General features: G+C 41.4%; 1 pseudogene; it reads left to right on the top strand.

Annotated features, from left to right (window-relative positions):
- Nucleotides 1-3,217: 3,217 nt before the first annotated feature.
- The window catches only part of LOC101152061 (chromobox protein homolog 1-like), an 84,117-nt pseudogene continuing 75,322 nt past the window's right edge, over nucleotides 3,218-12,012 (top strand).

A 12,012-nucleotide genomic window follows, 5' to 3' on the forward strand; every position in this document is an offset into this window, starting at 1 on the left:
AGATACACAAACCTACACACGTGCTCAAATTGATAGAACTAAACACACACACGAGTACAAGCAAAACTGGGGAAATCCAAGTAAGTTCTACAAATTCTTAATATTCTGAATGTAATATTGAACTACTTTTGCAAAATGTTACCATTAGGGGAAACTGGTTAAAGGGCATGTGGACTCTCCCTCTATTATATCTTATGACTTCATCTAAATTGACAATTACCTCAATAAAATTTTCAATTAAAATATTACTGATCTCTTTAAGTGTAACATGGCATGGATTATAAGAAGCACTATTTAATAACAAGCTCAATTTAATAATTTAAGACAAAAAATACACTGCCTTATTAAATCTATTTTTAGATTGCAGGACAAATCCTGACTTGAGAACTATTAAAATGTGGTTGTGAGGGAGGGAGAAATTGCAAGCTACATTAAGGAAATTTGATAGTTTCTAGCAGCTTCTATTTATCCTCCTTCTTCATGCTCTCTCTTCAGATAACCAAAGTTTTCATTAAGCCTAATTCCAAAAGGAAGAAAGAACCTCTGGCAAAAGAAGCCACACAAAGCTGTTGTTGACTTAATTCATTTATTTATTTGTTGCTTCTCCCTCGTCTCTGCCCACCTTTCATGCCCAACTCATCATTAAGCCCTAGAATAATGACTCGTAGATAGTGTGCATTATATATTCAGTGAAGATAATGAAAGGATTTTAAAGCACGATTGCTGATTAGGGTAATCCCTAAGTTACAGGAATAACAGTCTAATGGTAAAATGTTTAGCACCTTGGCAGTTTGGGATAAAAATCATTTTGGCCCTGTTCAAATAGCTCAACAGAACCCCCTGCCCACTGTAACCTTATTCACATACAAAACCCATCCTTTCCCAAATATATGTTCCAAGTTTTAAAAATTGAGCCTAAAATTGTAAGGGTATGTACACATTGGGAAATGAAATTGTCATTAACACAAATGTGACTTCTGGTGGGTGTTCTAGATCTATCAGCTGATAATTGATGATGAGAATTTTGTCTTCTAAATAAGGAGTATTCTTATTCTGTCCTGGGAAGACACTTTAAAGTGTTTTACCTGGTATGTTTGAGGTAATATTTAAAGATTTTGCCCTCTGGCTTCAAAATTCCTCTCTTGATAACAATAATTAACTTGAATTAAGGTTTATGCGAAATGCAATAAAAATAACTCAATATTTTAATTATTGGCAAACCAATTTTCATTTTCTTGAAGTAGAAATAATGAAATAATAGATGCCAACACTCCACTACTTCCCATGATTTTATTATTTTAGATGCAAGGATAATGTTTTAAAATATTATCCAAATGTGTTTTCCCTCTTTGGTGGGTAGTTACTAAAGGAGGAGGAAGAGGAAGAGGAGGAGGAGAAGGAGAAGAAGAAGAAAAGAAGCACCTGCTGTTCTTCTGCCATTAAGATTATGCAATAAGATGAAGGCCTACTGCCTTGGGAGGAGGAGGTAGATAAAGCGTAGGACAAAATAGTCATTGCACAGTTTTAAATTTCAACTAGATTTTTAAAAAACCCTTACTGGGGCAATAGTCTTGAAAGCCAGACTAAAAAAAGAAATAAAGGAGTTTTCCTAGGACTCCCAAAGTTGGGCCCCTGTATAATAGAAACCAAAGCTTAGATGGTTACTATGGTCTGAATGTTTGTGTCTCCCCAAAATTCATTATGTTGAAACCTAATCCCTAATATGATGGTATTAAGAGGCGGGGCCTTTGGGAGATGATTTGTTCATGAGGGGAGAGCTCTCATGAATGGGATTAGTGCTCTTATAAAAGAGGCCCCAGAGAGCTGCCTTGCTCCTTCCATCATGTGAGGACACATCAAGAAAATGCCATCTTTCAACCAGGAAGTGGACCCTCATAAGCCACAAAATCTGCTGGTATTTTGGTCTTGGACTTTTTCAGCCTCCAGAAATGTGAGAAATAAATGTTCATTGTTTATAAGTGACTTGGTCTGTGGTATTTTCTTATAGCAGCCCAAAATGGACTAAGACAAGAGCTGGCCGTAGAAAAGCCATAGAGTAGGAAAAACAGGGACACAGTGAAAGTCAGGGACACTCCTGCACACTGGAGAGGGAACAGCCTTCCAGTTCTTGGAGGTGACACTGGGCACAGAGAAAGGAAGAAGATGCAAGTGTCCCCCTATATTCCCATTCTTTCCATCATCCAAATAGCCCTCTTTGGAGGCAGAAGTAAGGGGTGGTAGGAACACCCAGATAGACTTGGGAGAATCTGAGAGCACTGGGGTAGGTGACCACCTCACCAGGCATATCCTGGATTAATACAAGCATTTCAGAGAAACTTGCGACAACATTGTGCCTCCTTCTTGATGGGGAAGAAGCCAAGTAACAGCAGTAGAGAGAGGTACCTCCATAGCCTCACAGTCTCGCATACTTCAGAGGCAGTAGAGAGTTCCAGGACCCCTAACTGGGGCACAGAAACATTGAGAGGAGAGATGTGTTCAAGAAAGTCTGAGGACAAGGAAGCTGTAGAGTTTGGGGACCTCACAATGGAGGCAATGGCAAGGTCTATGATCAATAGCAGAAGATGCCAGCACAATGTCCAGAAACTAGCCATAACTCAGTGGAGACCAGGGCAGGATGCCAAATGAGTAGGTGGTCCAGGCTACTCCCAGAGGATAGCAGGAGGACAAGGCCATCTTTCCTCAAATCATAAAAATGCACCTTGTTTGCTGGGCACGGTGGCTCATGTCTGTAATCCTAGCACTGTGGGAGGCCAAGACAGGCAGATCGCTTGAGCCCCGGAGTTTGAGACCAGCCTGGGTGTAAGGTACATGGATGTGCTTTGGTCAAGGAATAGGCTGAGGTGGATATCCAGTCCTGCATGACTCAGTGAGTATGGCGCACAGGCACACACCTCCACTTGCTATATAACTTGTTTGTGTAAGTTCATGCTTGGCTCTGAGCCACTATTGTCTGTAAAAGATATAATTGCCCTGCTAATGCTGTATAGGGGTTTTTGGGGCTCGGCTTAGCTCAACACGGCTTGACATGGTAGGCATGCTGGTGCCCAGAGAAAGAGAGAGAGAGAGCCAAAGCTGTCCATCTTGCAGATGGACAGGAAGGAGCCAGGACACAGCTCAGTTTGCTCATGCCCAGAGACAGAAAGAGTTAAGCTCCTAACCCTGAAGGCAAGGGAGAGCCGGCCATGCAGCTGCAGGCATGGGGGCAGCAGAAGCCGCAGAACCAGAGCAGACAGCTGAGATAAAGGTGGACAGTGTGAGAGAGCTAGTGTAAGTAAGCTATTGATGAGAGCTGCTGCTGAATAAAACTACATTTCACCTGCCTACAGCCCCCCAAGTGTTATTTCTGCCCATCCGCTCACTCCCTCGGACTTCAGCATGGGCTGGACCTGGACCCCTGGATCTGACACCGGGCAACATGGCAAAACCCCATCTCTACTAAAAATACAAAAAAATTAATCAGGCATGGTGGCATGTGCCCATAGTCCCAGCTACCCGGGAGGCTGAGGCAGGAAGTCGCTTGACCCTGGGAGGTTGAGGCTGCAGTGAGCCATGATCACACCACTGCACTCCAACCTGGGTGACAGAGCGAGACCCTGTCTCAAAAACATTTTTTTTAAATGGACCTAGTAACCATATTGGGAAAAAGAGGGGGAAGAATTTTTGATAGATAGGGAAAAGTCAGAAAAACAGTACACTTGAAAGAAGCAATTAAAGCTAAGAAACTGAGATGTCTATAGTTAGCACCATCAATAGGGACGGGAGCTCAAGAGCAAGAAATAAAGTTATATTTCTTTATGCCCCAGTTGGTGAGTTTTAAATTTTGACACTAGTATACATTTTTTTTAAAAAGTATAGTTTATTCAAAGTAGAATGGGGGAAAGGGATGTGGCAAGTGCTCTCACTGCCCCACCTATATCCTCTTAGCATTTACCATTTCTGTATGTGTTTGCCTGACATCCAACTGCCAGCACCTGCAACCCCTTGCCTAAGAGGTTTATCTGGCAATTGGAACAAGTTTGCCCTGGGAAGGCCGGTAGTGCTGGGGAATTAACACTTCCCAGGGAATCGCCTGTAGCCAATGACTGATGGGAGTTGATGGATAAGTGCCCTGGCTCACACATCCCTTGGCTCTGAGGTATGTGATCTACACTGTCTTCCACAGTCCCCAGTGGGTTTAAACTCTAATTGCCCACAGGGATAACTCATTTGACAATGCACACTTCGTATCCCTTCTCTGTCTCAATTTTTCCACTTCATTCTTGGTGTTTTCCAGGATCACTACCTCAATAAATAATTTGCACTGGAATCCTTTCCCCAGAGTCTGCTTCTGGGGGAACCCAGACTATCAGGGAAGAATATGAGTGGAAGAATGGCCCAAGATAGAGGTCAGCAAACTTTTTCTGTAATGAGCCAGATAGTAAATATTTTAGGTTTTGTGGGCCACATATGACTCTCTGTTGCATATTCTTTTTGTGTGTGTTTTTTACAATGTTTAAGAAATGCAAAAATTATTCTTAGCTTGAGGGCTGTACAAAAACAGATCATGGGCCACATTTGGCCCACAGCCCACAATTTGCTGATTTTAGGAGAAGAATCTATTCTGTTAAAGATTTTAGATTCCAAGGAAGATTCTTCTCTAGCTCAGTGCCTAAAATTCTGGTCCTTAATATACACAGATTTGTTTTCAGTCTCCCTTTGGAAGACACACATTAAATGAAAGAAGATGAGTAGGGCAAACTAGTGACAAGCAGTTTGAAACATTTAATTAGAAGTTCAAAATCGAAAAAGTCAGGAAGGGCAAGTTAAGAAAACAGGGCCAGGTACATAGATTGGAATAGCTGGGGCTGATACTGCTCACAGTAGAAGGTAGTATCAGATTCCCCAGGCTTTTCATTACTGGGCTGCCATCATTTATTTTAGCAGAGTAACTTTTGGTAAGTCACCTGATTTCTCCAAACCTAAGTTTCTTCATCTGCAAAATGAGGACAATGATGATGGTGGTGATAGTGGTAATATATGCCCAATAGGGTTGCTGTGGCATTTGCACAGTACTTGGCCACATAGTAAGCACTTCCTTAGTGCTACAATTGGATCAGAGCACCATCATGAAATGTAATTTGGTCATTCATCTCAACATATACGAAGCACTTATTATATGCCAGGAACTGTATACTAGGCTCTAGGGGACATGAAAGTGGAGAAGATGGAGAAGAGGGCGGAAGGGCTATTCTTAGTAGAGAGAACAGTAAGAGAAAAAGCTTGGACAAATGTCAAGCATGGGGTGTTTTCATAGAACATAGAATAGTAGAACATGGCTAGATGGTAAGTTGACAGATGAGGAGGGCTAGGAGGTGAGGAATTCTGGGAAATGAGTCCGGGGCTAAATTTTTAAAAAGCTCTAAATTATTTCTAAGTCTTTGAAGGTTGAGTTTATACTGTGGTTGATGGGAAGTTACTGGTAGATTTTAAGAAGGGAAGTAAAAAATTCAGGTGAGTTTTTGATGAGTCTGGCAGAATGGATGCTGTATTGGTGGTGGTTGTCAGGGGATGTTGGTGGTCTTGGAAGCAGGAAAATTATTTAGGAAGCCATTGTCTTGTGTATCAGTTAGCTTTTGCTGCATGACAAACTACCTCAAAACTTAGTGCTTAAAGCAAAAACTATTTGTTTAGCTCACAATTCTGCATGTTGGCAATCTGGGTTGGCTCAGTTGTGTGATTCTTCTGGTCTCAGCTGGGCTCACTCATGCATCTGCAATCAGTGGCTGTATTGCTTGGGAGCTGTCTGGCCTATGATGATGTCAGATGTGATGGCTTTTTTCTGCTCCATTTAGTCTTTCATCCTCCAGCAGACTAGCCTGGGCTTGTTCACAAGGCTGAGTTCCAAGAGAGTGAATAGAAATGCACAAGACCTCTTTAGGTCTAGGTCCAGAATTGGCACAACATCACTTCTGCTTTATTCTCTTGGCCAACATGTATCACAAAACCAGCTCAGATTCAAGGGAAAGCAAATAGAGTTCTTCTCTTAATGGGAGAAACTGCGAAGTCACATTGCAGAAACTGTGGATACAGAAAGGGGAATAATTGTGGCCATTTTTGTAAAACATCTCATGCACCATAGTGCAAGCAGAAGATGCTTAAGGCCTTAACTAAAGCAATAGCACATGGGAGTGAAGAAAAGGGGTTCCATTTCAGAGGGATACTCCTTAATTTCCAGCTTGGGTGGCTAGTTAGTGCTGCCAACCTTTCTAAGACAGGAAATAAGAAGGAAGAATTCAGATTGGCAGTAGGAGAATGTGTGGGAACTAGTTTGGGATGATGGTCAGAGATGCTGCTGGGATAATGAATTCAAGATGTTAAGGAGGCAGGGTCTTCCTTTCCTCCATGGGCCCGATAGGACTGTCCACATTTCCAGGTTCTTGACTTAGCTCAAGAATGTTGATACCCTGGGTCCATTTCCCCTACAAATCTGTGCTATATATTCCACAGGTAGGTTCCATTCCACTGAAAGCTTTTCATTTCTCTCTAAAAGACACATTGTCAATTCCCCACAGCTCTATTTAAGAAAGCCTTCCCACCTCCCGTCCTGGTTGTTGTGGTCATCTATTGCTGTATAAGAAGTTACTCTCACTGGGCACAGTGGCTCATGCCTGTAATCCCAGCACTTTGGGAGGCCAAGGCGGGTGGATCACTTTAGTCCAGGAGTTCAAGACCAGCCTGGGCAACATGGCAAAACCCCATCTCTACAAAAAACACAAAAGTTAGCCAGGCATGGTGGCACATGCCTGTAGTCCTGGCTACTTGGGAGGCTGAGGTGGAAGGATAGCTTGAGCCTGGGAGGCAGAGGTTGCAGGTTGCAGTGAGCCAAGATTGCACCACTGCATTACTGCCTGGGTGACAGATCAAGACTCTGCTCCCTGAAACAATAACAACAACAAAATAAAAAAAAAAAAAAGAAGAAAGAAAAAAGAAATTACTCCCAAACTCAGTGACATAAAACAACCACTTATTATGCTCATGGATTCTGAGGTCAGGAATTTGGACAGGGCACAGCAGAAGTGGTTTATCTCTGTTACTCAATGGGGCCCCAGTTGGGAGACAGAGGCTACTGGTGACTTGACAGCTGGAGGCTAGAATTGTCTGAGAACTTGTTCACTAATATGTGATGTTAGCTGGGGAGATTGGCTAGAATACTTATACATGATGTCTCCACATAGCCTGGGCTTCCTTACAATATGGTGGTTCTATTTCAAGGGTGAGCATCCCAAGAAAGAGAACGCCAGGTAGAAGATAGAGTAGCTTTTCGAATCTAGTTTTGAAAGTCACACATCACTTCTGCTGAATTCTAGTTGTTGAGGCAGTCATGAAGGCCCACTTGGTTTCAACAGAAGGGAAAACAGACTCTACTTGTTGATGAGAAGTAACAAGTTTCTGGAAAAGCATGTAGAACTGCTTTTTAATTTTATTAATTTAATTTTGTATTGTTAAGGCAGTTTTGGGAAAATATTATCTGCCTTACAGGTCTATTCCCTTTCTCAGTAGAAGATTAGCAACCATTAGATACACTTCTACCTATTTTCTCTCCAGCCCCTCATTTTATAGAGTCTTATTCCACCTTCTTACCATTTCCATCCTTTTCTTAAAAAAAGAGGAGTGTTCCTCTGTCTCTCCAGGGTCCACTCTCCAATACACTCCCATGATACACCACTCCTTACTCCAACCTGCCTGGAAATTTTGTCTTCCTGTATCTTCCTCACTCTCACCACTGAATCTTTACCCTCATCTCATAAGCCTTTTCACATCTTCCCCATCCTCTGAAGCCCCTTCCTGGGAGCTTGCTGCCTCCTAAGGTAATGTCTTGGCCCTTGTTTTCCACTTAGCATTTAATTATTTTTTTTAATGTGTCTATACTTGCTTCCATTACATCTTCACTATGAACCTTTTTCTTAGTCCTTTGAAACACGGCACATCTTCCCTTTTAAATCCGTTGTCCCTGTTCTCTTACAATTTACCAGTGTCATCTTAAATTTAAGTTTCATAGCCATTTCTTAATTCATATAATCTTTATTCTCTCTGAAGTGTTAATCAATGTTGACTGTGCCTTTCGTTTTGAAACTCCCCCTTGGCCACTATGATGTAAAACCTGTAAATTCTCCTACTTCTCTGTTCCTTTTCTGACTCTACTTTCTATTCTCAACAGTTTAAGGCAGATGTCCTCAAAGATGTTTCCCTTGTACATTTTTAGGGGGTCTCTGAGTTGTCCTCATGGCTTCAGAGCAACCTCCCTATTGTGAGGATGACTTTCAACTCTTTGTCCCAGCCCTGACTTTACCCCTGAACCTTTAATTGTCAATTACTTTATTAACAATATGTCCAAAGCTTCCCTCCAAATCTGCTTTCTTTTCTCTACTTCCTGTTGGAACCTATTGTGAGGACTGCTAACAGTTTTACATGTTCATTCTCACTTCTTTCTTTTAGTAACAGGATCCCCTGAATTTTAACAGAAATATGCCTGCCCAGCCCCCCTTGCAGCTGGATAGGTTTATGTGATTAAGTTTGGTTCAGTGGGACATGAGCTCAAGTGATATGTGCAACTTCCAGGTCATCTCCTTAAAGAGAGTGCCTCTAGCCCTGGAACTTTTCTTTCTTCCTTATACCGTATAGATAAGAACAAAACCCTAAGGGAATGGCAGATCCACAAAATGGAAGGAACCTAGATGCCTGAATAATTTCTAACATTGGCCTTATCAGTAATACATATGATATTTTGGCCTGCATAGGCTGACTCTTTTGTCTTATTTCCCATTTGGTTTGGAACTCAGAGAAGGCAGAGTGCACTATTTATTGGTCCCTGACACTCTCAACACTTGCTAAGAGCTCCAAATGATGTGTCCTTCTGTCTCTGCATTTCCTTTCCTTCCCTTCCTTTGCTTCTCATTTCCCTTCTCTTTCCTTCTTCTTTCACAAAAGCTGAGAGATGGGAGGGGTTGCTCTGGATTTCAGGGGATATGAGAGCATTAAATCATCTCAGGATCTTTACACAAGTGTTGGAGCTAAAGTTGGAGTGGTTGGAACCAAATTCAAATTTCACCTTTTGGACGAAGCCTTCTCAGCCTCCTCTGGAGTATTTATTTATTTATTTATTTATTTATTTATTTATTTATTTATTTATTTATTGTATGTTCTCTGAGTTCTCAGAGCACTTGGTTGCAATCTCTGCTTTGGTACTTGCCTCCTATTACTATAATTTAGCTGTTTCCACCCCTGGACTGTGCTGTCTTCAAAGGGAATGATCATTCTAGGCTTATCTTTGTATTCTCACTGCCTATCATGGTGCCTGGTAAAAAGTACATGCGCAATAATCATTTGTCAAATGAAAAAATGAAGGACAGGTGGTAGATGTTCAATAAATGCCTGTTTATTATAGAATGCAATAGTTACCGTTTATTGGATTCTTTCTATATGCCACACACATTTATATATGTTAGGGTCTAATACAGCACTTAGTAGCTTGTATTATGGTCACCCCTTTTTACAGATGTGGAAACAGAGGATCACAGAAGTTAAGAAACAACTAAGGTTGCCCAGTTGGTGAATGGCTAAGCTAGTATCTGAACCCATATCTTTATGACTATAAAGCTTTTCTTCTCTTCGCAGCATCACACTGAATCTCATTTATAAGGCAGATTTATGTATTTATATACCTTGAGGCCTTGCAAAATGGGATCAATACAGGACCCAGGGAAATAGTTATCATTTTTTTGTCATCCTTTTCCCACTTCCCTTGCCAACCACCATTTATTGAGAATCTACTGTTGAGAGATTATTCCTCATGAGTCTCTTATACATCTGTGCATCTTGCAAGCAGATTCACTGCTTTTGATTCTGGACTACCTTTTCAAGGATGCCTTGGAAGACATAGTGCCTCCCTCCAGAGCAAACGACCAATACCCTTACCATCTAGTATAATAAAGGCAATGGCTCCTTCTGGAGCAAAAGGAAAAAATGTGTACTGTCCATTGTAAAAGATTCAGGTTTTCTAAGCTCAGGGTTTCTCTCCTGTAATAGAACCCACTTGCATATGCAAATATCACCTGGCCCTCTTTGGATCATCCTGCGGGAATTGGGGCTTGGAAAACTGATGCAAAAACTGCTGATAATCTGTCTATGATTATTCTGTGAGTAATAAACTGTCCTTCATTTCTGACCCAGGTGTCTCATGTCTTCTACCAGCATCCATAAAACTGTGACAGGCTAGCTTGTTAGTTTGCAAGTAGCATCGAATCTTAGACCCTTTGCAGTTCTTCACACCTACTTTGGGCCAGGTGCTTTCACATACAGTGTATCTCATCTTCACAATAACCCTTTGATGAAGGTGTGAATAGCCCCATTTTCTAGAGGAGGAAACAGATTCCAAGAGGTTTAGAAATGTGCCCAAGTGGCAGGAGTTGGATTTGAACTCAGAACTATATGTTTCCAAGGCTGTTTTTTTTCCACAGTTCTGTAGAAATCCTGTGGCCATAGCTCCTCTTTGCTTCAGGGAAAGAATGAGCCTTGGTTAGGTTACTTACACTGATCAGTGTTCTAAAGAGTGTCCTAAAGAGTAGAGGACAAAGCCATTGCACGAACAGCCTTCTACTTGACTTGTGAAATCTTTGGAAATTCAGAGCTATTTGAAACAAAAATCTAACTCCCCACTATATTTCATCTCTCTGTGGCTTTTTACATATATATTCTGTGTTATTGCAGAGCTCTACATGGAATTTGAGATTCTGACAGTTGGTGATTTTTCTCAAGGAAGAGAAACATTAAGACATTTGTTCTTAGAAAAATAAATCAGTGTACGTGACATGCGTACCCACATGTATATACAATGGAGCAATCTATTCAGAATTTATTTTTATATAGAGGACTGCTGTTATGCAAATATACAGACCCACTCTATATTTTAAAGACATTTTCTATATGGAGAACGAGGGATGGCGGAAAGGGGAAGGAGACAGAAAGACACTGAAGATTGCATGGACACACTAAATAAGTCTACCTTCCTTAGGCTCTTTTAGACGTCTTTGGAATAAAGGTAGTATGATGGTTTGAAAGCATATTCAATATTTTAACTCAACCTCTAGAGGTAGAGCTCTAAATGCTAATGGGTATCTGTTGTGACTTCTTGAGGTCCACATTACTGTAACTCCACAATAGCATCAGAGCCTCTTTGTTCAAGAAACTGAGTAAAAATAGCAACAACACCGGACTCTCTATGCCCCAAATCTAGTTTTAAAACCGGCTTAAAATGACTTCCCTCCAGTATTTGCTGATGAAAGATCAGATTAACATTGATGGCATATCTTGCTGTCCTCTACTCCACACTCCGGGATGTGGGCCCAAGTGTTAGGAAAATGAAAGAAAGATCAGGGGCCCATCAACCTCAGACCTAAGCCTCGAACACAAAAACAACTGCCGACGCCTCCACATGCTTTTCCACCCACCTCCAGCTCCCAGACTCTAGTCTGATTTCACCATGTTCACCAGAGCAGCCCCCATTCCTGGTTTCATTAGCATAATTGTGGCTGCGAGAGCACATGGCAAAGATTACAGTTTCCATGACCTCACTGATTCTGGAAAGCACACTGATATTTCAGAAAATATATGTATTCTTTCCTTCTGAGATTAAGAACAAATCTAATAATGCATACAGGATGCCTCCTCTGAGCCTTCTCCTCTTACCACTCCCTCATTCCCCCAAGTACAGATTCTCTTATTCCTTTTCACATAACCAAATTCAGGAATCCATTTAAAAGAATTCAGGGTTAAGAAGTACAGACATGGGCCACTTATCAACACTCTAACCAATAGATGTGGTCCAATGTCTCCTGCATACCTCTTTTTGGAAATGACTGTGCAATGCCTAACCTAAAATATATAGTACTTGCATAACCTTCCCCCAACAAACCCAGTTGGACAAGTAGGTAATTTTTTTCTCCATATAATTGC

The sequence above is a fragment of the Gorilla gorilla genome, chromosome X (genome assembly GCF_029281585.2).
Source record: "Gorilla gorilla gorilla isolate KB3781 chromosome X, NHGRI_mGorGor1-v2.1_pri, whole genome shotgun sequence".
NCBI lineage: Eukaryota > Metazoa > Chordata > Mammalia > Primates > Hominidae > Gorilla > Gorilla gorilla.